A 27,458-nucleotide genomic window follows, 5' to 3' on the forward strand; every position below is an offset into this window, starting at 1 on the left:
ATAAGGTGGAGCTAATGGGACATCAAGTCACTGAGGGAGTGAGTGCCCTTGAAGGGCGATGCAGAACCCCAGCCTTTTGCTCTCACTCTGTTTGGCTCGTGGGGCACAGCTCCTCTGAGCATCTCCACTGTTATATACCCAAAACAGTGAGAGCAAAGAGTGAGGGTGGACCGAGCAAGGGAAGGAGCCAAAGAAACATTTTCCTTATCAACTGGTTACCCCGGGCATTTGCAGTGGTGGAAATCTGACTGGTGCCATGTCCTTTGCCATTTTCAGAAGGGATTATTTAGCTCTTGGTATTGCACTGAGTCTTTTGTGTATCTTGAGTATCGGCCTCTTGTCAGACCCACAATTTACAGGCATCATATACGGCGCCTTTTTGTTTTCTCGCTTGCTTCCTCTGCTGTGGTTGCTGAATACGAGTTGAGCTTTGTTGAATGCTTGTTGGTGTCCATTGAGATGGGCCTTTTAAAAATTCTGTTACTATAATAACATTTACAGATACTCAGTTCTTGCTGGGCTTGGTAATAAACACCTTTGGTTCCAGCACTCAGGAAGCAGACGCAGACAGATCTCTGTGAGCTTGAAGCCAGTCTGGTCTACATAGTGAGTTCTAAGACAGTCATAACCGTAGAGAACCTATCTCAATAAACAAAAATAACAAAAAGTCCTCAGTTCATAGTGAATCAGTCTTTATAGAATTGTGGTTGTGTTGAGTTTCTTATATATTTTGGGTATTAACCTCTTGTTAGATTTATGATTCACAAACATTTAATTCCATTGTACACATTTTTATTCATGAATATGAAGCATTCAACTTTCAAAAATTACATATGTGTGTTAGTGCAGTAAAGATAAGAATACATATTTAAAGAATAGTTTACTCCTTAAGGGATAATTTTTGTCAATTTATACATAGTATTTTTTACATAGCCACAAAATAAGAACATAAAATAGCAAACACATTTGGATTATAAGGTATTTAAGTTGCAGTTTTATGATGCTATTAAGATTGTACACCCTCTGCCTGCATACTAATTAAATTGTATTATACTTTTAGAATGTTTCCCATAAGGTAGGAAAGGGGCATCTCTGGAAACTTTGGGCCCATTTGTGAGCTCTAGTTGTTGTCCTGGGTGAAAATGCTCTGGTTATGTTCAGATGTTTTGAGAAAGCCGCACAGTACCCACCACAAGTCAGTTCTTCCAGGGAACCTGAGGCCTGAGCTGTGTGGCTTCCTGGAGAGCTCAGCAAGGCTGTGCGTTTCCTGTGTTGCCCTGGACAGCCATTTAAATGTAACTTCCCTTAAGCTCTCAGGTCTCTGATTGCTACACTCTGTGAGACCCCCAAGGAGCGCACTGTTCCAGGTTAAATTATGTGGGTGCCGTTTACTCCTTCTATGGTGTCTGTGTTGGTGATGTACTTTTGGCACCATGGCTGACCAGGATGTTGGAAGGCTCCCTGCAGATCCACCGAGACCGCTCTGTTGTTGTATATGTCAAAGGGTTGCTATAGTGAGTAGACAGGAGCTTAGCTGTGCCTTCACCGTGCCTTGGCCTTGGCCTCAAGTGGATTCCTCCAGTCTCAGCTTTTTAAGTAGGTTCTTCCTTGGCCATTTGAGGTTTTTAATTGTATTTCTAACCACACATAAACGTTGGCATCTTAACTGTTTAAACATGGGTGTCAATAACAGTAAACACCCATCTTGCAGGGCCATCACCACTGTCCATCTCCAGAACTCTCTTCATCTTGTAGAATTGCAGTTCTGAATCTGTTAACTCATAACTTCCCCTCCTCATCCCCAAACTATGGGAAGGACCCTTTACTTTCTGTGAATCAAGATTACTTCATATAAGTGGAACCATGTAGTTTTCTCTATTTGAGACCAGCTTATTTCACTCAACATGTTTAAGGTCCGTCCATGTAGCAGCAAGTGTCATAGCTCCACCTTTAAGGTCTGTCTGTGTTGTAGCATGTAGCTCTACTTCTTTCCAAGACTGGATGAAACGCCATTGTTTTCACATGCTGCCTCTTGTTTACAGATTCAGTGGCTATTGGGTTGCGTCCACCTTTTGCCTGTTGTGAATAATGCTTGCTGTAACCATGTAGACATGTACTCTCTGAAACTCTGCTTTTGGCTGTTGTGTGTGCACACTCATAAGAACTGCTGAACTGCTGCTTCATCCTGACTGTCAGGTTGATTGTGTCAGAAGACGTGTAGGAACTGAATAAAGCACTTTCCTTTATGTCTGTCAGGGCGTTACCAGAGCAGCCACGTCATAAGGGCTCCGGCCTTTATGAGGTTTCACATCAGTGGCCTAAGTCATTGGTGATTTAAATTTTGAATAGATATTGGGAGCTGCTGGCACTGTGGAAAGGGGGACATCTTTGGAAGAACCAGGCTGCCGTGAGCATGCCTTTTAAGGATCTAGCTTATCCAGAAAGCCCAGGCTTAGAAACCTGGAACCAGGCTCCTGTGGACTGCAACTGCGTTCTGTGCCAACATTTACCTTGCCTGTGCTAGTTCTTTATGACAGATATTTTGTCATAGCAACAGTAAAGTTAACACAGTAAGTCACATGGTAATTCTGCATTTAACTCTTTAAGGAACTGTCAGGTTGTTTTCCATAGTGGCTGTGTCGGTTTATGTTCTTAACAGTTACAGTGTCCCGGCCTCTTGGTGTCCTCCCTTGGTTTTGTTCTTTCAGAGCGGGGACATGTAGCTCAGTGACAGCTTACCTAGCTCTCAGGAAGCTCTGGGCTAGATCTGTGTTTGCGGGCCACTTACAGAATTGATTTAGAGATGTCTGTCCAGCTTCTGATTGGCATTTTGGTGGTAGTGTTGAACTAAAAATTTGAGCTTTCCCCCTTTACACACACTTATGTGCAGAAGCACAGATGCACCCAGAGAATATTGCTTCTTTTTTCTTAGGTCTCCGGTCTCTTCTTCCTGTCTACTCTCACAATGTAGACTAGGTGTGTTTTGGCTGAGCACCAAGAGACCTTTTTGTTGGAGAGACTTATAAACGTAGCTTACTGGAGACGGGCTCTGTGCTGTGCCCTCCTCGGGTCACAGTTACATAAGGAACAGTCGACACCACATCACTGCTGCCTGCTCAGTCTGCTTGGCTTCTGCCTTCCTGGTGCACAGATTCATAGTGAGAATGTCTTCAATGGGCTGCCATCTTTTCCCATTTCACAAACCTGTATTTGTTAAAAGTAGGGAATGGGGCCAGAGAGATGGTTTAGTGGGTAAGAGCACTGGGTACACGTGCAGAGAACTTGGGCTCAGTTCCCAGCACCCACATGGTGGCTCACAACCATTTGTAACTCCAGTTCCAGGGGGTCCAACACCTACTTCTGACCTGTGCAGATGCTAGGTACATATACACACTGCACATACATCTAGCAAGCAAAACACTCATACACAAAAAGTAAAAATAAATCTAAATAAATAAGGGGATCACTTGTTACTCCTTTGGGCTGTTTCTCCAAATTTAAAAACACTGTTTTCATCTCCGTTTTCCTTTAGAGTCTCAGGCCAACGTTCTAGAAATAGCCAACAGGGGAATTATTTCCCAAGACTTTGGCCACAGTTTCCAGCCACTCCTTTATTTCAGTCAGTCCTGCCCCCACCTGCTTGTCTTCATCTGAACGAGACTCAGAAGTGAGCTAGCTTGAGGCAGTTTTAGTCCTGTCTTCCAGGAGCCTGGGTCATCCTGGAAGTGATGGAGTTCTGGTGTTTTGCTTTTGTCTTCTTTTCTTTCACACCTAGTGCTAATGTTCTGCAAAAAGAAATCTTTTCTCTGTTTACCATCAAGCAATAGTGCATTCCTGTTTAAGTGAACCTCTAACCTTCAAACTCTGTTTTAATCCAGTTAGTTTTTTTAAATGTCCCCCTATATCAATCTGAGAATTTTCAAAGAAGGAGGATTTAGTACAAATTTTTGAAATGAAGTCATTCCCACGTTAAACTCTTTAAATAATGCCAGTTCCCTCCCCTCCCCTTCTCTTTTCTTCTGACAGAGTTTCACTGTATAGTCCAAACTGGCCTTAAGATCACTCTTCCCTGCCTCAGCTTCCTGAGTGCTATATATACATCTCCACAGTAGTCATCATCCCTCTGGCTACCTGCCCTGAAAAATACAGGGAAACAAATTCCCCATGGCATTATCATCCCTCCACACGTTAGTACCATCAGCATCAATAAAGAGATAGCTGGGTAAGCAAGAGGAAAAACATTGTACTACTCTTACTCTACGTTTATAGTTTCCCACATCCAAATAAGCTTCAGATTTTATGCAATACTTACCCAGGACGTTCCAGCTGCTCCTGGGAGGTATGCGAGCCCTGTGTCTTCACTTCCCTGCCTCTTCACTCCCCTTTGGAATCTGAAATCATCCTCAGGGCCTTAATGAGGAACCAGTGTGCCGAGAAACAAGATGCCCTAGATGGTCTGAGGGTCCTTCTCATGGGGTGGGGGGGATTGGTTGGTGTAGAGCCAGGGTTGCCCTCTGCTTCCAGATAGTGCTGCGTGACAACATCCTCCAGGGGAGGAGCACTGTGTCCTTACAGCGTGGAGGGAGGGAGGGAGCAGAAGCAAGAGAGCCTGCTCCCTAAGCTCAGTCACAAGAGCACTGCCCTGTGACTTAAGCCTCCACCTCTGAGGCTCCCCTCCTTCTATGGTCATGTCGGAGACACAGTTCAAGACTTGAGTTTCTGCGTACACAATCTGATCCTAGAAGAGGGGTATAGTCTGTGAACTCAGGAAAAGCAAAACACCTGCTAAGTGTGCCAGCCAGTCACTAGCCTACAGCATTCAGTTGTCTACCTGCTAAGTGTGCCAGCCAGTCACTAGCCTACAACACTCAGTTGTCTTACTTGCCATCCCAGATGTCCAGCATTATGGTCTGCGTTCAATAAATCATCCCTGAACCCCACAAACACCACCAGCTAGACAGCCCAATGACCTGAGTTCCAACCCTGGAACCCAGCATAAAAAGCTGGGTGTGGGGCTTTAGAGATTTCCCAGTGGTTCAGAGTACTGACTAACCTCACGGAGGACCCGGGTTCTCTTCCCAGCACCCACATGGCAGCTCACAACTGTCTGTAACCTGAGTCCTAAGGGATCTGGTGCCATCTTCTGACCTCTTCAGGTACATGGTGCACACACACATGTGCAGATAAAACACCCATGAAAAATAAAATGGGGGAAGAGGAGCATGACGTGGTGGCACACATCTGTAATCCAGCACTCCTGTAGCAAGATAGGAGGCAGAGAGGAAAATCGGCCCCAAAACTTACTAAGCCAGTACACATGGCTTGACATCAGACACAGCAGAAAGAGACTGCCACACAGGTAGAAGGTAAAGATCAGTTCCTGAAAGTTATCCTCCAATCCCCACATGACTGCTGTAGTCCACATATGCACACATTCATACACACACACACACACACACACAGAGTTATCCTCCAATCCCCACATGACTGCTGTAGTCCACATATGCACACATTCATACACACACACACACAGAGTTATCCTCCAATCCCCACATGACTGCTGTAGTCCACATATGCACACATTCATACACACACACACACACACAGTTATCCTCCAATCCCCACATGACTGCTGTAGTCCACATATGCACACATTCATACACACACACACACACACAGAGTTATCCTCCAACTCCACATGACTGCTGTAGTCTACACATGCACACATTCATACACACACACAGAGTTATCCTCCAACTCCCACATGACTGCTGTAACACATTCACACACACACACACACACACACACACACAAAGTTATCCTCCAACTCCACATGACTCCTGTAGTCTACACATGCACATACACACATGCATGCACACATATACACAGTTATTGTCCAACTCCCACATGACTGCTGTAAACCATTCACACACACACACACACACACACACACACACACACACACACTAGATAAAAATGTAACATTGCTGAATGTGAGCCAGCAGGTTTGAACATCTTGGCACACTCCAGGGTGGTGCTGATGCCACCAGGGCAAGAGCTTACCATCTGACCGGTGACAGACAGACTTGTTTTCTGAGGGATCTTCCCAAGTACTGTGCCTAATTTACATTCCTGTGAGTCACAGGGAGAGTTCTCCATATTCTTGGCAATCCATCCCTGAAGTTTTCTGTTTTCATTTTAGCCATTTTGGTGGATATGTTGTGATTCTTTCTTATGGTTGTAATCTGTGTCATAGCTGAAGCAGTAAGGACACAGTCATTTGAATCTGGTTCTTGTAGAGGAAACTTAATCCAGCAACACGGCCACTCTTGCCAGGGCAAGACCGTAAGATCTGTGTGGTCCAGCTGCAGTGGCACACCTTTAACCCCTCTGGCTGGAATACAGACATATCTAGTACACACCTTTAACCCCAAACAATGAAGGTAAAGTTAGTTTGTAGAAGGAAGCAGCTATGTTTGAAAGTGACATCAGATTGACCAAGTGACAAATCAGAGACAGATGTGACAGAATGAGTCAGAGATAGGATATGCCCAACAGACCAGAAAGAGGGGAGACTTGCTTCGGGAAGGGGGGAGTTCAGTTGAGTTCAGTCTAAGAAGCATGGACTCCTCACTGCGGTCCACAAGGGAAAACACAGGCTTGAGCCTGGCCTTTCTGCCTTCACTCTGTGTCTCTTTGGGTCACCTGTTCACGTATATACAGGCCTGTCAGTCACTGAGGTATATCTATTGCTCATTAAGACTGAAGAGGCTCAGGAACAAGTTGTTACCTTAAACCAGCAAAATATCCCTTTTTAAATGAAATCTTGCAGTAATTATTTTTCCATCAGGTTATATTTAATAGAGCTTTGACTTCTGCTATTTTTTTTCTCAGTTCTCCAGGTCTTCTTTTGTCTGTTCTCAGCTACCTGTACTCTGTTGCTCAAGGTCCAGTGTGCTTCATCTAGGGCTTCAAAAACCTGTACCTTTACAGATTTATTTAATTTCATAAAGCATAATCTTAATTAAAAATTTACCTCCATTTCCATTTTATTTAGTTTTTTTAAACTGAGTCTTGGAGTTTGCAGCTTAGCCGGGTGTTAGGGCCCTGGGTTTGGACCTCAGCATATTTTCTCTCTCTTTCAGACTGAGCATGGATCCTGCATTGGTTCTGTGGTGTCTGCTCTTCTTCTCTGCGTTCTTGCATTCAGCTCCTCCCCCCTCCCCACGGCCCACCCTCGCTTCATTGTCCGTCCTTATCATGGAGACTTCATATCTAGAGAGACCCCTGGGCGAGGCTCTTCTGCAATAACCTCGCTGTCCTTGGACATTTAATACATTCTCCTTTCAAATATTACAAAGGGACATTGCTAATATAAATGTCTGCTCCTCACCAACCCAGAAGCCTCAGAGGAAAGGGCTGAAAGCCTGTCTGAGCAGAGAACTGTCTCTCAGTCCTTCAGTAAAGAACCAATATTTTCCAGTCTGGACGCCAGTTGCACAGTAAGTCTTGTGCATGTTCCTAGTGTGTCTGCCCATTGTTTCTGACACACTCTTTCTGATTGCCTGGATTGCAAACATCCTAGGACACACTTGCTTCAAATGTTCATGATTGGCAGTAATACAACAGGTGACTCTGAGCAAGCTTTCTTTGTCGTGCCCCTCCCCCACAGCTCTCCTCAACAGTACTCCTGCCAGCAGCTCCCAGCATGCCCCTCTCACTCCATCCCCTCCCAGCCTTCCTAGTCTTTTGACTCTTGATGGCTTTCCTGCAGCTAAATTTATCTTACCATGTTTTCCATAAATTCTTCAACAGTTCTGTCACATGAATGACATCAGCTCCTAGCACTGATTGACATGTTAATTTTCTTAGGAGAAATAGTGTTTGAAGCGCTCACTCTTTTCCCTGCGTGGTACTGTTTCTTAGGGCTTCCTCCACCTGTCTTCACTGGTGTTCTGGAGCCTGGGTTTCTCAGTGAGCCTGTAGCCTGCTGATTAAGCTAGACCGGCAGTCCAGCCAGCTCCAGGGTCTCCCTTCTCCTCCACACACTGTGGTTACGGAGGCTCCTCTGTGGCTCGCTTCTCCCTGGGTGCTGAGGATCCAAACAGATCCTGGTGTTTGCATGGCGGACACCGCACTGTCCAACCTCATCCCTTACCCTTTAGGATGTTCTCGTGTATCAAGTCTAAAACATTGAGATTGTTTTTCTGTTTTCTTTCCTTTTTCTTTTGAACTAAAATACTTTGGTTTACCTGTGTCTAGTTGCATCTGCGCACATGTATGTTTGGGTTTTGCAGAGGACACCCCCAGGCTTAGAGTTTGCAAGTAGGCTAGGCAGGCTAATGGGTAAGCCCTGGGAACCCAGATGTCCTCCACCTCCTCAGCTCTGGGATTACAGATTATGCTGTCACACCCTTCTTTCTGAGGTGAGGCCTGGGGATTGAACTGCTGTCCCACGCTTGTGCACTCTCACACTGCAACTGTGCTGTCTCCCTAGTCCTTAAAATAAATTTAAGTATCTGTATGTCCCCTTTCTCATTGTAGGATAACAAGTAGTTAAAAGTTGTCTAACTTCCTGAGAAGTTTAGTAACTCATGTCATCTCATGAATTGTTTCTTCAGTGGGCAATCTTATGTGAGTGGGCCAGAGTATATACAATCAAATGTCAGTCAGGAACACGTATGCGGGTGTAAATAATACACTTGCTGCAATCAGATAACAGAGGCACTCTAATTGGGTAGCTGGAACAGTGATCTTTGACCCGAGCCTTGTTAAGTGTTGGGTGGAAAGTGTCTGTATCCAGCCTCACTAATGGCTGATAGGGAGTTTGGGGCCCATATCTCCCACTCTGCTTTTAAAACTGTAATCGAGAACTTGTTTGGTGGCATGCACAGCTTGACCTGCCTATGAACTGCTACTCCTCTTTTCCTTAGGGACTAAAACTTTTTCTATTTTTGTATTTACTATGAAAATCTTAAGGAAGGGAAGCTAGTAATATTGACAGTTCTTCTGTCTCTCTAAAGTAAGCTGTAACATTGTCCTACTACTCTCAGGATGTTAAATGCTCGCAAAGGGGCTAGCATAGACCCTTAGCATTCCTCCTCCTCCTGCTTTTGTCTCCTAATATCCTGTAGTCAAACTTACTCGCCAGTGTTTATGCCTTTGTTGCAGAGCTCTTATGTAGTTTACTGGATTTGTAGTTTGGACAGGAAAATGCTCCTTTCAAGGCTAACTTCTGTTTGATTTGTATGTTTCCTGATGTTTACATTAGTGTGTCCCTTACTAGTCATTGTTCTATGGATAACATAATCCAAAACAAAACATCCTAAGTACCAGAGCTTTAAAGACAGTTTGCAGTGCCCTTCTTTGAAAGTCCCCATGTGAGGCTGGTGTGATGCTGATGGTTTGGTGGTTAAGAGCGCGGATGTTCGTGCAGAGAACCGTGTTTGGTTCCCAGTAACCATGCCCAGCTGTTCCAAGCAACCTCCAGAGCATCTGATGCCCCCTTTTGGCCTCCGAGGACACCTGCACAGGCATGCACACTCACACAGACTCACATGCAGATGCGCATGCACACACATACACATAATTAAAAAGAAAATAAATCCTTTGAAATGTTTTAATGTTTCTCTTACTATTTTTGGCTGTAACAAAATAATTCTTGGATTAATTTATACCATTTTTACTCTTAGCAAATTAAATGGCATGGGAAGGTTAATTATTTTATAGTATACCAATCCTGCTTTTGTTAGGAAGTCCCATGTTTAGCATCTTTTTGTATAAAAAATGAATTTTTTAATTGGAGTCTCATTTCCCATAATATTCAAATGTACATCAGGTCCAACTGGATTAGTTTCATCTGTATTATTTTAAAATAGTGACTCTTGTATTATTATTGGAGAAAAGCTATTTGTTATCCATGATGGTTAATATTGATGTAGAGTCAATTAAGAGACAAGCCTCTGGGCATACCGGTGAAATTATTTAAATTAGGTTAATTGAAGTGGGAAAGACCCACCTTAACTGTGGGTTGCTAAATAAAAAGGTGCTGATCATGGTAACTAAATTCACTTAAATCTTAGTAGTTTTGTGGAGGGTTTTGGTGTAGTTTTCTTCTTTCTTTCTTTTTCTTTCTTTCTTTTTTTGGTTGTTGTTGTTGTTATTGTCGTTGCTGTTTTTCAAGACAAGGTTCCTCGGTAGTCCTGGCTGTCCTCTCTCTGTAGATCAGGCTAGCCTGGAACTCAGAGAGATCCACCTGCCTCTGCCTCCCAAACATTGGGATTAAAGGCATATGCCACCTCCACCACCCAGCAGGATAGTTTATCATCTGCCTTCAGATCCAGAATCTAAGCAGCATCTAGAGATCGGATTATACAGAGCGGGCCATCATGATGCTCACACACAGATGCGTGCATTTTCTTTCTATGGTTCTTTGGGTGACCCTGGCACTTTGAGAGGGTACTGGCCAGGTGTGTGCTTGAGCATCTCCGAATGAGGAAGAGCCATTCAGCTTCTTCATCTCAGGGCAGACTGTGGTGCCTTGTTGCTGGTGCCGTGGCCCTTGGTCACTTAATTAAGGTGACATCCACTGTCTTCCTCTACTCTTGAGCTGTTCTAGCTCCCTTTGAAATTAGTATCTTCTGTAGAGATAACCTGAGATAGCAAATCCTATTTCCTATTTGATGATGATGATGATATGTGTGAACATGCGGTCATTTGTGTGCGTGCCATCATGCACAGGTGGAGATCAGAGAACAACTTTGGGTTGTGGGGACTGAACTCAGAGCATCAGTCCTGTCCAACAAGCACTTTTCCCTGCTGAGCCATCTCACCAGCCTGCTCAGTATCTTCCTGCCCACTAATCTCAGCATCTATTGACTTTCTCTTTCTGCCTGTAGTAGTCTTCTTCTTATGTCTTGACAAATGATTTTGTTTCTGTTATTCTTTTTATATTGTTAATCAGGAGTCTGCTGGAATAATGGTCTACATCCCCCCCCCTTCTCCCTATATTCATGTATCTGGTACTGAGAGCTCTGAGAGCTCTACAGGCTCTGCCTGTATGTTTAGCCTTCCTTGCTGCTGTTTTTGACCCCAGCACCGTGTTACCAATGGAAACATCAAAGTTTTAAACTTTTCATATGTCATGAAATTCAGCTTTAAGAAAAATATTGAACCATTTGTTCTTTGTGCTCAGTGCCCTCAGGGATGGATACCGTGAAAAGTAGCATGTGTTCTGCTACAGAGACGATAGATTTGTAACCTGCAAAATGTAACTCAACAGTGATGCTGCCGGCGTTCAGTTATTAATCATCTATGAGTGAACAGAGACCTGAGTCTCTCAGGACCAGGCATAACATTTTAAGGCCATTTGTCTCCATGTGGAGGGACACATGACAGGAAAACCAGATGTATAAAAGTCAGAGGCAGAAGGAAGCCCAGGTAAGTCTCAGACAGAGCACACATCCTCATGTTTTGATGTAAAACTTCTTTCCGAGTTCCCTGGAATATCATGTATTAATCAATTTCTTTGAATATTAGTTTTGAAAACTCTTCCCTTACTTTATATAAAAATAAATTGCCAAACCAAATGTAGTTTATGAAAATACACTTTTTAAAATCTAGTGTGAGAGTGTGTGTGTGTGTGTGTGTGTGTGTGTATACACATGCGCATGTGTGCAGGTGTATTGCCAGAGGCCAGAAGTTGAGGTGGAGTGTCTTCCTACATTCTCTCCTGTATTCTGAGACAGGGCCTTTGACTTTAGGGCTCAAATGTTTGGCTAAGCCCAAGTGAGCTCCTGGGAGCCACCTGCCTCTGCCCTTTCTGGATGCTGGTGCTAGGGATTCACACCTCCAAGCTCAGCCTTTTATGTTGGAGTTGGGGTCTTCACACCTGCATTTTACTGAGGCACTTTACTGAGCCATATCCCCAGCGCCCAACCATGACTTCTCCCTACCTCTTAAAGCAGTTGCTTGGTTTGAACCGTTGCCTCTGCTGTACCTTATTAAGGCTTTGTGCGGCAGACAACGCCATGTGCTGTTGTGGGTGCTGTTGTTCTTTGCATTGTCCCAGTTTTGCTTGGCAGCCTTTTTAGGTACCTGTGACAACACTGCGAGTGGGAAGTCCTTGATGTGACTTTTTCTCATTAAGTTTCTGAATCAATACATATCTCCTTGGGACTAGATCATTTATGTCTCCATCCTGTTTGCTGCAGATACTTAGAGGATCTATTGAACACTAAATTTGTAATTTAAGTTGGTTTGTTTTCTTCTCTGCCTGTCTCTGGCAAAGAAGATTTTATTTCTTCCTGTCACAACAATCAAGCAAAAAAAAAAAAAAAAAAAGTCTTGTAAGCTGCTAAATAGGTCAGCTGCCTGAACACCGTGAGGTGGCAAATCCACAAGGGCTCTTGACCTCAGCACTTGCCTGTGATGGGAACAGGGAATAGAAAGATCCAAGGGGAGTAAATGAGTCTCCACTCTGTTCAGCATTTGTAACTGAGGAAACAGCTTTCACACCACAGTGTGTGAGGGGGGTGTGTGTTTCATTTTAATGAATATGGCCAAATAAAGGCATGAAACCCGAATGAGAAAGAACAGTCCACAGGAAGTGACTCTATGAATGAAGCTAGGATAGTTTGCTCCCTAATACAGTAAAGGATTAGAAAGCCATTTGCCTCAATGTTGTGTATGCGTGTATGAGCTCAGAGAAGGTACTGAAGCTGCTACGAGGAATTCATTGCACACTAATAATTTTGAGGGTAGATGTCCCTGGTGAGGATTTGTAAAATCCTCTGGGATCTCAAGACAACAGGAAATGCTCCATATGAACTTGAGACCTGGGGTTGAGTTTAACTTTTCTGGGTTTGGAACTGCTTGTTCTTAAATTTTGGTGGTTGACTTTTCTGCTATTCGGTGCTCTGTTGAACCCCACCCTGATCCACCAACCAGGTACCCTAACTCTGAGGACAACAGCAGGTGAGCAGCAGTGTGCTCCTGAAGCCACCATGAAGGCACCTCCCCTTGCGGTTCAGTTAGGCTGAGCTTTTACCTAGTTGGGCTGAACACATGAGAGGGCAAGCATTATGAGAAATATTATTGATTGATATAAAATCTAATGGATGTTTTAGAAAAGTAAATTTAAGTATCTATGCACCAAAACTCAGTTTGGTTATCTAACCTAGCTAGCCCGTCTTGCTAAATGCTGCAGTTCAGCTGACAAGAGCAGGTTTCATTAATCACATGGAAAGCAAGTGTCTGTAATGCTGCCTTGTCCTTCACCTCCATAGTCTTTCAGTCAGTTTAGGCCTTCTGTCTCCTGTCAGGGCCACTGCAGTGACTGTCCTCTGACTGCTTTCCCTTCCTCCACGCCTCGTGTGTAGTGAGGTAACCACTGTACAGTGCTGGGAAGATTAGATCACATCCTTGCCCACCTTCCATCATGGCTTCCAGTTGCTGCAGGACGAGGCATGGTGCGAGGCCCCCTTTGGCATGTCAGTCTAAACCCTGCCTCTTCCCAGTGCAGCGTGGGGTTCCCCGGGGACCGGAAGTTGCCTTCTCATCTTTGCTTTCAATGTCTTACTGACTAGCTTCCTGTCATACTTTTAGACACAAGTTAAACGTCTTAACCATATTTATGCCTGTTCGTAGGATGCCATGGCTCACTTACCTGGGTGCTCCTCTGGGTGGTAAGTGCCTTAGCAGTATAGTACCCGATGCCTGGCGTGTGATAAACAGTAATAGCTTTATCCTTCTCTCTCTGCTTCCCAAGAACACATGCTTAAACTGTGTGTGTGTGTGTGTGTGCATGAGCACATGCATGAGTCTGTGTGTGTACATGTGTGTGAGTGTGTATGCATAAATGTATATGTGCACACGTGTGTGTGTGTGTGTGTGTGTGTGTACCATTTTCATTAGAAAAGTTGTGCTGAAGCCTGATGATGTAAACAGTAATCCCAGGACTCAGAGAGTAATAAGACAGGAGGCTCATGTACGTGAGGCCAGTTTTGGCTACAGAGTGGCATCCTGCCCTAAAATCTCAAACCGGGCTGGAGAGATGGTTCAGCTGTTAAAATTACTTAACTGTTCTAAATGAGGTCCTAGGTTCAATTCCCAGCAACCACATGGCAACTCACAATCTGACGCCCTCTTCTGATCTGCAGGCATACATGCAGACAAAGTACATAAAAAACAAATCCCTCCAAGAAACAAAAAACCTCAAAACAACAACACTAAAAAAAACAAAGTAGTAATTCTGTGGTTGTAGAATGTATCTGGGGCAGTAGGTTAGGGGAGGTATGGTGGTCATGATGTAAGGTATTCTTTTCTGATTTGAATGATAATAAATATATGTGCATGAAATGTATCAGTTGGCATACTTATTTGGTTTGGTTTTGGCTTTTCAAGACAGGGTTTCTCTGTGTAGCCTTGGGTGTCCTGGAACTCACTCTGTAGACCAGACTGGCCTTGGACTCAAAGATCTGCCTGCCTCTGCCTCCTGAGTGCTGGGATTAAAGGAGTGTGCCACGGCCACCTGGCTAAGGTTTTAATTTTTTTTTAAGTCTTGAGTTCTTTTTTTTTTTTAAATTTATTTATTTATTATATGTAAGTACACTGTAGCTGTCTTCAGGCACTCCCGAAGAGGGCTTCAGATCTTGTTATGGAGGGTTGTGAGCCACCATGCGGTTGCTGGGATTTGAACTCAGGACCTTCAGGAGGGCAGTCAGTGCTGTTAACCGCTGAGCCATCTCTCCAGCCCCTACATCTCAATTTCTTTAAGCCTTTCTCCCAAACTTTTTTTGGTTACTTCTTTGCTGGCTAGTATCATCTTTTTAAAAACTATTACTGAAATGTGAAAACCTGAGCTGACCCTTCTCTCCACACTCACTCCTTTTGCTCTCTGAGTCCATTTGATAATCCTTTCCTGTCCATCTTCCTCATTGCTGTCCTCTGAGTACAGCCCAGCCTGTGAACTGCTCACATCGTGTCCGGCATCTCCTGGTTTAAAGAGCTGGGTGAGGCAGTCAGCTGCCTGCCTGCTGCTGACTTACCTACAGCTGTGGTGGCACCAGACTCAAAGGCCTTAGGCTTTTAGAAAGGCAGTGAATTAACATCACTAATGGGGGTTACATGAGACTGTAGGTAACATCCAGTAGTTGTTCTTACCTAAATATGATGGTTAATCTCAATTTTCAACTTGAGTGGATTGGGAAGGGCTAACCTGGGAGGTTAGTAAATACCAGGTGGTCCCCTGAACCTCACATCTGCTGTGTGGATGGAGCCTTTGATGGTCTAGAATATGGTGCCATTCTTGAAGTGTTAGAAAGTAGGAAGTGGGTCACATGGATGTGCTGCTGGGGGTTCTATCTTGTCCTGCCCCTTTCTTGTGTTTCCTTTTGCCAACTTAGTGTCAGCCATGGGGCGAACACCTCATGCACACGGTCCTGCTGAAGTGCATGGAGCAGAGGAACCAGGGGCTAACTGTCCAAAACTGTGGGCCAGGAGATACCTTTCTTCCCTTATTTTTTTTTCTATCCAGTATTTGGTCACAGTGACAAAGGTCAATATACTAGACAAGTGTATCCATGTGAAGAGGGTGTGATAAAGACAGCCACAGTGCATTGTAAACATTGTATCAGCGCAACATATTCATGCCCACATGGCTACGTCACTATTAACCAGAGCATAAAGGAAACAGGTTTGTATCACACACCATATGGAAATACATAGTACAATTTAGGGTAAGGTGTATTTTATACTAAGTTTCCTTCTACTGAAGAAAAGGTGGTAAAAACAATAGGTCATAGGGTCTGTAATGGCCAGGCTTTATCTCTGGAGCTGGAGCCTTCAACAGTTTTGTTACTGAGAAGAGACATGAAGTAGAATTTGGAAATCCATTTGTGTTGGATGGTGTTTCGCTGGGGCAAACTCTTGAAGGAGTGTTCTCCTGAAGTGGACACGGGAAGGAGGATGTGCTGCTGAAGCAGCACATGAAAGGACACGTGATGAAGGATTCTTTGTACTGACACACATGTACTGGTCCACCTTACATTGTGTTGTTGAGCTGTATTGTCAGGACTCCATAGAGCGAAATGCACCAAAAAATTTCTTGTGGCATGCTGCAGTTTCTTTGGACTGATTGGCAGAGTGATGTCAGCTGAGACAGACTCACAGGCTGAGGCGGGACCCGTGGAGGACACAGCTGAGACAGACTCACAGGCTGAGGCGGGACCCGTGGAGGACACAGCTGGGACAGACTCACATACTGAGGCGGGACCCGTGGAGGACACAGCTGAGACAGACTCACATACTGAGGCGGGACCCGTGGAGGGACGTGGTGTTTGGAGAGAGCATAGAAAGGACTCGGTGGCCAGTGAAGGGCTAGGCTTGGCTTGCTTGTTGGGCTAGCTAAGTGCTTGTTGGTCTCACAGCTTCACTGCTGAGAGAGACAGCCAAGAACCTCCCCTGGCCTCCCCGTGGGTCCGAATCCTCTGCTGACTTGTGCCAGTTGGGCTGAGGCCTAGCTGCTCCTGCTAGGTCACGCCATCACTGCTGCTGTCCCAACACTACCAAATTGGACTGCTGGTGTAACTGTAAAATGTTTGCCAGTGGATCCAGCTGCCGCTATTGCCCTGTGAACTGAACTACTGATTTCCAGACAACACAGTAACTCTTTGGGAGTTATTCCAAAGAACCATTTCTAAATAGGTCCACTTCTCCCATATTTTTTCTTTTCCACTACCCCTGGTAGGTAGTGGGCTAAAACAGAGGTTAAAGCATTTAAGAACCATCATTAAAAGTAGACTTTAAAACATTAAAGTTGCAGAGACAGCTGTTTTTCAGTTGTGTTCTCCTGACAGCAGGGCCTAGGAGGCAGGCTCGGATGAGAACTGTGCCTGCTCAAACCACACACGTCAGGCTTGTTTTCTTGTGAAATAAAGATTATATTCTAGTTGTAGATATGATCTTATATATCCACAGGGTTTGTCAAGCATGCATCTCTGAGGGCGCAGGTCTTAGCACGGAGAGCTGGTGATTTAGTTTATCCAGAGTGTAACCTTGCGTACCTGGCGTTCAGTAGCACATCCTCTGAAAAGAAGGAAATGTCAAAGCCGAGGGCTAAACTTCTACAGGAGCCTCCTTATCATTCTGATTAGTTTTAGATTTCCCTTGACTAAATTTTAAGAAACTACAAAAGAAGACGTAAAGGCTAAACATATTTTTGCTACAAAATTATTTCAGAGAGAGAGAGAGAGAGAGAGAAGGAAGGCCATCTTCTCACCTCCCATCTTTGACATTGTTTAATGTCACTTGGTGGTTTTCAGAGTTACTGAGTTTCAGAACATTAGAGTGGCCAAGGTTAGACAGACCTACAGTCCTGCTGGCAAGGATGTCAGTCAGTTTACCTCGCAGACTCTTTCTTTTGTTATTAGAAACACAAAGTAGCATGGCTGCCAAAACATCCGGCAGTTAAACAACGTTCTTAGCAGGAAAAGCTCTCAGATACTTACTCAGAATGTGTTTTCACCCAAGCGCTGCTCCTCAGAGCGGCTGTCCCCGGATCTGCAGCCAGGGAAGGGATGAAGAGCTCGCCCACCCAGGCGCTGTGCTTCCAGTGTTGAGAGTTACAGACGCACACACAGCCTGGTGAATCCCATCACATTTACAAGTGAAAGAAGCCAGGCTCTGGAGTGTGAAGGGCACGGCGCCAGGTGCCTCAACCTTCCGGGAGCAGGGAAGCTGTGGGGCAAGAGAGTGATTGGCAGCCGGGAGGAGCAGGTGGAGGTTGATTACAGGGTCTGAGCAGGGAATTTGGAGAGATGATAAGCTTATTGTCTTGACTGTTGTGGATGCATAACTAGTTATTTGTCAAATTCAGAACTGTACTCTTTCTTTCTTCCTTCCTTCCTTCCTTCCTTCCTTCCTTCCTTCCTTCCTTCCTTCCTTCCTTCCTTCCTTCCTTTCTTTCCTTTTTTTGGAGACAGGGTTTTTCTGTATAGTCCTGGCTGTCCTGGAACTCATTCTGTATAGGCCAGGCTGTCCTGGCCTCGAAATCTGCCTGCCTCTGCCTCCCAGGGTGATGGGATTACAGGTGTGTGCTTCCACTGCCCGGCTCTTTCTTTTTTTAAAGATGTGTTTATTTTCTTTATATGAGTACATTGTCGCTGTCTTCAGACACACCAGAAGAGGACATTAGATCCATTACAGATGGTTGTGAGCCACCATGTGGTTGCTGGAAATTGAACTCTGAAAGAACAGTCAGTGCTTTTATCCTCTGAGCCATCTCTCCAGCCTTCATTTTTTTTTTAAATGAAACTAAACATTTACACATAGGTACATGTGTACATAGGTACCCACACAGAAAAGGAGAGAGGAAAGGAAAAGAAGGAGAGATGTGGAGAGAATGAATATGGTGTGGAGTGGCCCACTGATGTTTTGGGTTTCTTTAGAATTACCCCACAGAGATGGATGAGGTCTTCTGGGAATGCTGGGTAGGACCACAATGTATGGTGTGCTTTCCCGAGAGCTGGGTGGGACCACAGTGTGTGGGTGTGCTTTCCCGAGAGCGGCCGCTGTGCTGTGCAATGGGCGGGAAATGGAATGTCATGTTTTTCCCATTTTGGTTTTCCGATTAGAATGATCTCCAGCATCTTTTTATATTGGCAGTCCAAGTTTCCTCACCTCTGAATTGTGTTTTGCCCTGCTGTGGTTCTGGGCCCATTCTGCTAGCTTCTGCCGAGCCCAGGGACCTTTTCCCAGCCTGTGGCTGGCCTTTCGCCTGGTTTATGGCAGCTTTCACATCATGTAAGTTTTAACTTTGTGTGTAGTTGGATTTTTGATTCATAACTTTGTACTTCATGTTTTTTTAAGATTTATTTTTATTTTATATGTATGTAAGTATTTTACCTGCATATATTCATGTGTGCCACAGGTGTGTCTGATGCCCACAGGGGCCAGAAGAGGGCGCCTGATACTGTAGAAATGGAATGACTGATGATTGTGAGCCACTATGACTCCTGGGAGCCCAACCTGGGTCTTCTGCAAGAGCAGCAAGTGCTCCAAGCGTCCTCCTGCCTTTCTTTCTTTCTGCCTTTCTTTCTTTCTTCCTTCCTTTCTTCTCTCTCTCTCTCTCTCTCTTTCTTTTTTTTTTTTTTTTTTTTTGTTGTTGTTTTTTGGATTTGGATTTGGTTTTTTTTTTTTTTTTTTTTTTTTTTTTTTTTTTTTTATCAAGACAGGGTTTCTCTGTATAGCCCTGGCTGTCCTGGAACTTACTCTGTAGACCAAGCTGGCCTCGAACTCAGAAATCCGCCTGCCTCTGCCTCCCAGAGTGCTGGGATTACAGGTGTGCACCACCACCACCCGGCCCTTATGCCTTTCATATTTGTTGTTAGTTTGGTTTTTTTGTTTGTTTTAAATATTTATTTATTTTATGTGTGTGAGTACACCTTAGCTGACTTCAGACATACCAGAAGAGGGCATCAGATCCCATTACAGATGGTTGTGAGCCACCATGTGGTTGCTGGGAATTGAACTCAGGCCCTCTGGAAGAGCAGTCAGTGCTCTTAACCACTGAGCCATCTCTCCAGCCCCTGTTTGGTTTTTTTGTTTGTTTGTTTTTGAAACAGAGTTTCTGTGTACTGTGTTCCAGCCTGGAACTCAATATATAGACCAGGCTAACCTCACACTCCGAGATCCACCTGCCTCTACCATCAGGAACATGCTGCCCAGCCTGCTGCTAAGGTTCCCTTTCTGGGCTCTGTGGCAAGAAGAACCCCAGCCCTGCCTTCTTGCCCTCAGCCAGCAGTTGCTGTCTGTCCTCTTGGCTACTTCAGAGCAGTCACAAGCATGGCTTTTGCCTGTTTCCTTTCAGAAACGAGTTACTTCAGGTTTTACTCAGGAGTACACCTGGTGGATGTTTGGACAGAGAACATCACGGTTTTAAAACAGGGACACTTAGAACTGCTATTAAAATAATAGCAAATGACCTATGGTTTATAAATGATATTTGCTATGTTTGTGTTAGTCTTCATGTAAACGACTGCTTAATTTTTTTTATAAGTTAGTTCAACAGTCAGTGTATGCTTTCAAGTAAAATGTATGTGTACCATTACTGTGAGATCCTGCTTGCCTCAATTGTTAACCCCACTAAGGTTTCTATGGAGATTGTTTTGGGTCCTATTTGCTGTGTGGGGCCATTTTCTACCCATCTCTGACACAGCTAGTGAGCGCCCTCTTGTTGCCTTGTCTGTGATCCAGTCTTTTCTGTCACTCTGGTGCAGCTCTCTGCCTCATTCTGATTAAAGTTCACAGAAAACTTCTGGTTATTCACTGGCTGTTGTAGCTATGGGAGTGCCATAGTCGTAGCCTGAAGAAGCCTTTTAAATTCTTGTGCTTGGAGAGGTCTGCCTGGGAGCTGTGGTTCACATGGAGAAGACACACACACACACACACACACACACACACTTTTAGAAATGACGAATGATGAACAGCTCTCTGCTTTTTCTCTTGTAAGCAAACGTTTCACAGTGATGTAGTCTTTGGTAAGGAACGTCCTCGCCCCCCCCCCCCCCAGAGCATCGCTGGCTCCATCCTTTCCGTACTTAGTCCACTCTGACAAGGAGGTTTTCTTTTTTCTTGGGAGCTGGTTTGAATCTGGGCCTTTATTGCCTCCATTTCCTTACAGTGGAAGGGAGTAAGAACTGAGAAGCAGTGTTGGCTGTGACCCTTCCTGTTAAAACCTTTGCTGTGACCTCTTGATTCTGCTGTTGCTGTGCCTTCTGTCTGTGCTGTACTGAAACGGCAGGCAGTAGCATTTGTACCTAAGCCAGCTTGTTTACTGTCCTGTCAGACTCACTGCTACTTAGGAGATCTTAAAAAGATGCTGTGGTGCTGAGAGAGCCCAGCTGGCTGGAGGGCCCCAGGAGCAGGTGCAGGTGGGGATGCCCTGATCTCACCGGAAGCCAGCAAGACATGGGAGCAAGCCAGAGTGACCAGTGTGGTAGGAATGAGAATTTAATTCACACATATGTGGGTTTTTTGTTTGTTTGTTTGTTTTTTGTTTTGTTTTTTCGAGACAGGGTTTCTCTGTGTAGCCCTGGCTGTCCTGGAACTCACTCTGTAGACCAGGCTGGCCTTAAACTCAGAAATCCGCCTGCCTCTGCCTCCCAAGTGCTGGGATTAAAGGCTTGAGCCACCACCACCGCTGGGCCCACATATGTGTTCTTATCAAAAGAATATTCAGTCATTTGCAGATTCATTATTGCAGGTGTAGTGAGGGAACAGATGTAGATTCACGAGTGGCTGTTCTATACCAGAGAGGCCAGTGATGGTGCCAGGCATGGAGAGTGACCGTGCCAGGCATGGAGGTCTTTGGAACATGAAGAACAACATAGGAGGTTGCTTCATGAGGCTATCCAGACTTTTATATGGAGAAAATAGTATAAACAAGAAAAAGAAAAAAAAAACCTGTTGACATAACACTAGTTCAAAATGAAACACTCATTACCTGTGAGGATAAATGCCTAAAACTCAGTTAATAAGGTACAACCCAATAACATGAGTAACGAGCAAAGCACTGCCTGCAGCAGCGGTTACAGGACATCCATCACGTGCACAGAGCCACCCGAGCATGCAGTAGGTGTAGGTCAGGAGTTCACAAGAGTTTGACTGGAGGGTTGTCCCCAGGAAGGGCGCCTAGGTGACCGGACGGCAGGACTGAGAAGAGTGCTTTCTCTTCAAGGCCGCTTTCTCTCTCCATTCATAGACACAGATAGTACACAGCTATGGCCTCGGGTGTGCGTGCACATGGTTTATCTTTACAGCCTTGAAACCACAGTCAGAACATGAGGTGATACAAAGGGTTTATGTGAATTAACAAAAGCTGTAAGGCCACTGGGTAAAGAGCAAAGGCCAGAGAACACAGAGCAAAAAAGCAGATGGGACCTGAGCTGTCTGGGCGGCGATCACGGAGTCCAGGCCTCTCTTCCTCAGGAAGTGAGTCCTACAGTCAAGGCAAGGGCCATTTCTGCATGTCCCCACAGCATCCTGTGCTTGCCTGGAAGTACACTAATTTCTGCTGTAATAATGAATATCTTTTCTGCCTCTAAATCAAAACTACAAGCTCCTTGGGGTCAGAGACTGAGCTTTCTGCTGTTTTCTAAGTTGCCACTGAGTCTAACACATGGAAGCCTATTGAATGAATGAATACAACAAATGTTCATATTCATTTAATAAGGATACATTGAGCTTTAGCATACAGCATTGATAGGAGAGTGCTGATGTCATTGTCACCTTGTTCTGGTGACATAGTGTGTCATTTCTCCAAAACATTTTCATCGCTTGTTGGTATTTATCAAAACCTACCCACTAGTATACAGTTAACCTTTGACCAGTTCTGCTTCTTTGAGTGACATGAAGATGATTTAAAATTCAAAAAAATAAATAGGCTGAGAGAGAGAGCAGCGCCTTAGAGGTCCTGTGGACCCGTGTTGGACGGAACTTACAAGTCCTCTGGGACCGTGTCCTTGCCACCTTCGGCTCCGAGGACCTGCCAGCACCGTCTTCACAGTTAGTTCCATACTCTGGATCAGCCAAGACCTCACAGATTCGCCAGAATTATTCCACCAAAGTGGAAGCTGCGGTGACCCGCCTGGTCAACGTGCACCTGCGGGCCTCCCTTCTGATGGGGACGGCATGGCTCTGGAGGGCTTCGACCAGAGGACTGGCCGTGAATGGCAGAGGAGGAAGTAATGAACTTGGCTTCCACTTTGAGGAGAGAACCTCCTTTTTCTACACTTGCTTGCATTTTTGCCTTAATGTCTTCTACAGAAATAGGTCCTTTTGGTGTTTGGGAGTTTTTCCTGATTTTTGAAGGACTCTTGACCCTTTGATCTTGTGTTGATGGTTTTAAGTCTTTTCCATTTTGGTTTGAATTTTTGTGCATTTTTGGCTGGGTGTGTCTCATACAGATTTCTTCACTGGGACTTTTTCTTCAGTTTTGCTCATCAAAATCATCTTCATCATCCTCATCTTCCTCATCATCTTGTCAAGTTTTACTTTTTTCCTAGGGAACCTCGTTACCACCTCTAGGGGCAGATCACTTTCCAGACATCCATAGGAGTTTGACATCCTCCTCATCTTCTGACTGCACCTTCCTGAACGCTCCTAGGTGCTGCCCACCAGTGTGCACAGGCCCTGCACCACACTCTTACCTTAAGACCACAGGCCTTGTCCTCTCAGAGCCCCCAAGGGAAGCTGTTGGGTGTCCAGACATTTTCACAGTTGCCAGTGTGACTTTAACTGGACAGCCTTCACAGTTCACTGCTTCTGCCTCCACAATGTCTAATTTGTCTTTTGCTCCTGCCCCAAGCTGCCCGTTCTTAATGATAGCTGGTGCTCATCTTCATCCTTATCCACTTGAAGTGACTGCCTCTGTCAGCCTTTAGTTCACACCTGACAAGGTAGTTCTGAGGCCTGAGAGGGCAGGGCTCCTGTCCATCAAGTATTCCGTGAGGTGGAGGCATGCGCTTTGTTGTGAAAGAAGTGGGGTGGAGAGGACTGCCTGCTGTTCCTCAGCGCAGACACCAGCATGGGGTGACCCAAACTTCGTTCTTTGACAGTTTTTAATTTAAAAGTGTTCTTGACAAGTTTATACATGCACAGAATGCACACATGCCAGTGTGTATTTTTGGTGTCTTCATCAACTCAGGGCCCTCACTATTTTACTCCGTTGATCTGTTTTACTTTTGTACTCAAACTAAGCCGTTTTTATTACTGTGGCTCTGCAGCATAACCTGAAGTCAGGTGTGGCCATGCCTCCTGCTGTACTGTTTTTGTCAAAACAGCTTTGACTCTCCGTGGTCTTTCGCACTTTCATGTAAAGCGTAAAAAAGATTTTTTTCTGTATCTGTGAAGAATGCCCCTGAAATTTTTATTGGAATTGCATTGACTCTGTAGATTGCATTTCATAGGATGGTCATTTTCACAATATTACTTCTGTGAACATGGAAGGTCTGTGCATCTTCTAATGGTTTTGTTTGTTTGTTTATATTTCTTTAGATTTTTCACTGTAGAGGTTTCCTTGGTTTTGATTAGGTTTATTCTAAGGTTGCTGTTTTCTCTTAGTGTTGTTACTGTTCTTCCTCCTCCTCCCTCCTCCTCCTCCCTCTACCTTCTTCCTCCTCTTCTTCATTGCTATAAATGGGATTTTTCCTGACTTATTTTGTTTATCATTGCTTTATGGGAAGACTGCTGATTTGTGTGTTGCCTTTGTGTATCTTGCCATTTTCTAGAAGTTGTTTATGGAGTCTTTAGGGTCTTGTTTATCTGAAGATAGGGATATGTTGATAATGATTTTTTTTTCTGCTGTGTAGTTTTTATTTCCATCTCTTGCTTTATTGCTCTAGCAAAGACTTTAAGCGCTGTAGTGAACAGGAGTGGAGAGAGTGCATATCCTTGTCTTGCTAGTACTCCCTTCTCTGGCCAGGCAGCCTCTCCCTGGGTAGGCTGGTTAACTGTGAACCAGAGATGAAAGAAAGGAAAAGAATTAAAATCCTTTACACAGGCAGAAGTTTACAGACACGTATACATTCATAATACACATTCTGGCCAGGCCTAAATGCCTGCTTCATCCATTCCACAAGTATTCATGTATACCTACACATAGAAACAGACATCCGCAGTTGGTGGATGAATAGATGGGGGAGAGCCCCCCCCAAACCAACACATCATCTTTATTTCTTTTTTTCTCGTGACTTTTTTATAGACAAAAACTCTTAGAAAGTTACCTCACAGATAAAATGTTACACAAAATGTGAGCCACAGAAGGTTGTTGGTACTAAGTTCAAAGCAGTGTTTCATTCTGTAAGCTCATTTTAAGTGCAAAGCAACACGGCCTCGCCTTATCATAGTGCACACCTGAGGCTTTTATCCTTAGACCTTAATGTCTTTCCTTGAACACAGCCCTGTCCAAATCCTAGTTTTCTTTTTAGTGTAATTATGAAGCTCACTGGATTCCTTATTATACAGCCTTTACTCACTGTTATGAGGCGTGGGCACATTCTGTTCCTGATTCTAAGTTACATCTTTCTAGTAAAACTAAAACCACCTCTTAAAATTTTCTTCCTAAGATTATTTGAATCAAATCAGGAACTCTATAAAATCATTAATTCATCTAAACAGCATTAATTCATGAAGGTTCATCTTTACATTGATCTGCAGGAAACCTGCTCAGCGTGGTGGGCTACTGCCCGGGGGTCATTATATTAATGTAATGCCTTTTTTTTTTTTTAAACTAAATGGGTATATCTTTCTGTAGGTTTGGAAAATTTTCTTTCATGGTTTTATTTAAATCTTTCTTCCTTTGACCTGGAGTTCTGTCCTTCTTCTATGCCTATGCCTATAATTCATAGCTTGGCTTTTCCATGGTACTGCCAAGTTCTTGCTAATTTTGTTCATGAGTTTAAAAGAAACGATCATTTTCTTTGAATGAGTGATTCTGTTCCTGTACCTTGTCTTCAAGCCTCACTGTTCTGCCTTACAGACACTCTGTTCTGTTAGTGAGGCTTCCCACCGACCTCCCCACTCACACCCCCTCACCTACCCCCTAATCCCTTGACCCCCCCCACTGAATTTGATTTACAATTTCTGATTGTCCTTATCCCTTCATCCAGCTGTGTATTTTCATTTTCTTAGCCCTTAGTCACCTTGTTTCTGTTCTTTTAAAGTTAGTTCTGGTATCTGTGCCCTCTCAAAGGCTTTGAACAAATTAGTGTGTTTACAATTGTTCTTTGGAATTATGTGCCTTGAGTTTTATCTAAGCTGTTTTCCTTGAGAACTATGCCTGTGGGGTTGGTGATTTTGGCAGGGAATGGATTATCTTGTTTTGTTTTACTGTTTAAATTTTTGCTACACGACTTGGATATTTGGAGTTAGAATGTTGTCTTTTAATGCAAATTTATGTCCCAGATTTTGAAGGTAGAGCCACATTCTTGGACAGATGCCTTGGGGAGTCTTTTTGACGTAGGATCTCTTGCTAAGCCTGATGACTGTCTATGTGGCCAGCAAGTCCTGGAGAGCCTCCTGTCTTTATTTCCCAGTGCTAGGCTTACAGGTGCATGATGCTGTGCCATTTTTTTTTTTTTAATATGGGTAATTGATGCCTAAACTTATCTTCTTGTTTGCCTAGCAAGAACTTACTGATGGGGCTGTCTTCCTAGTTCCCACAATGCATTTTATAAAGAAGGAATTGAACATACAGGCTGCTTTCTATAGCTTTAAGCTGCCGACAGAATTGGCACTCTGATTATTAGTGTTCTGAGTATCTAAAGGCCTTAGAGAGATACCCACAAATAGCCTAAAAGCAAGCCAGAATGAACTTTTATCATCTTAGAAGTCTGGAACCAAACTAGAGTTCCCTGGGAGTGCTGAACCATAAAAATCAAAGCCAAAATATGCAAAGGTCTCCCAAGGAGGTGAGAATGCCGCCAGGCTGACTGCTGAGACAGAGTGAGCGAAGATCACACAGAGCTCCGGATGTGCGGCTGGGGAGCTCAATACCAGGAAAGTCTACTCAGAACGTGCTGGAAGCTGTCAACAACGCCTGGTGTTTTATGAGACTACCCCTTCGATTCCCTTTCCTTCTGGGAGCTAAGAACAGCACTAGACAGTGTTCTGTAACTGTGGCCCCTCCTTGTTAAGGGGCTTCAAGGTTAGAAGGCTCCTAGGACGCCATGGAAGCTTACGATCTCCACATCTCCTGTGTGTCAGTAGACGCGCGGCCCGGCTTCCTCATGCTTCCTGTGTATTCCCTTGCAGGCCATGTAAGAGATTTCATTCTTATCAAGAAAAATAGAAAACTATCAACAGACTCCAAGCCAATGAGTGATAGCATGTTACACCTTCTCTTGCAGTTGTGTGGGAATGGAAGGGTGGGTAAGAGGGAAGACCAAGAGGGATGGTTTAGTAAACCAAGAAAGATGGAAGTGTCAGCATGTGTGGAAGCACTTAACAGGATTGCAGTGGACAAGGGAAAAGCAGCAGTTCAGACATGTCTGAGGTGGGACACGTGAAGAATTCTGCTCTGCTCCGCCTTCTGAAGGTGGTCTTCCTTCCTTCCTCATTCTCTGCAGTTAGGAATTCAGGAAAGCCAGGGTTGGGAGTAGGCATGTGTGGTAAGCGTGGCTTTGGCTGTAGTGATTGGAGCTGAAAGTATCTGAGCCCCTCAAGTGGGATGAGCCCTTGCTCTTTGTCAATAGCCCTCGGCTTCTTTGGAGGTCTTAGCTCTGCGCTGGAGCCTGACGTGTGTAAAAACGACACAACACTGAGTAAGGTAGCAAAGGAAGCCGAGGCAGATGTGCTTGAGAGGGGAGGGGCAGGTACTCAGCTATGCTGCTGCCACACCTTGAGTACAAGTTTTAAATATCAACTGCTAGATTATTAAACAAGGAGATGTGGAATTTTGA

General features: G+C 44.4%; 1 protein-coding gene and 1 pseudogene across 3 annotated transcripts in view; one reads left to right on the forward strand and one right to left on the reverse strand.

Annotated features, from left to right (window-relative positions):
- Window positions 1-27,458, forward strand: part of Rec114 (REC114 meiotic recombination protein) — a 92,788-nt gene that overhangs the window by 43,052 nt on the left and 22,278 nt on the right. The window lies entirely within an intron of this gene.
- On the reverse strand, window positions 22,211-24,133 carry LOC127688973 (nucleophosmin-like; annotated as a pseudogene).

The sequence above is a fragment of the Apodemus sylvaticus genome, chromosome 7 (genome assembly GCF_947179515.1).
Source record: "Apodemus sylvaticus chromosome 7, mApoSyl1.1, whole genome shotgun sequence".
NCBI classification, from domain to species: domain Eukaryota; kingdom Metazoa; phylum Chordata; class Mammalia; order Rodentia; family Muridae; genus Apodemus; species Apodemus sylvaticus.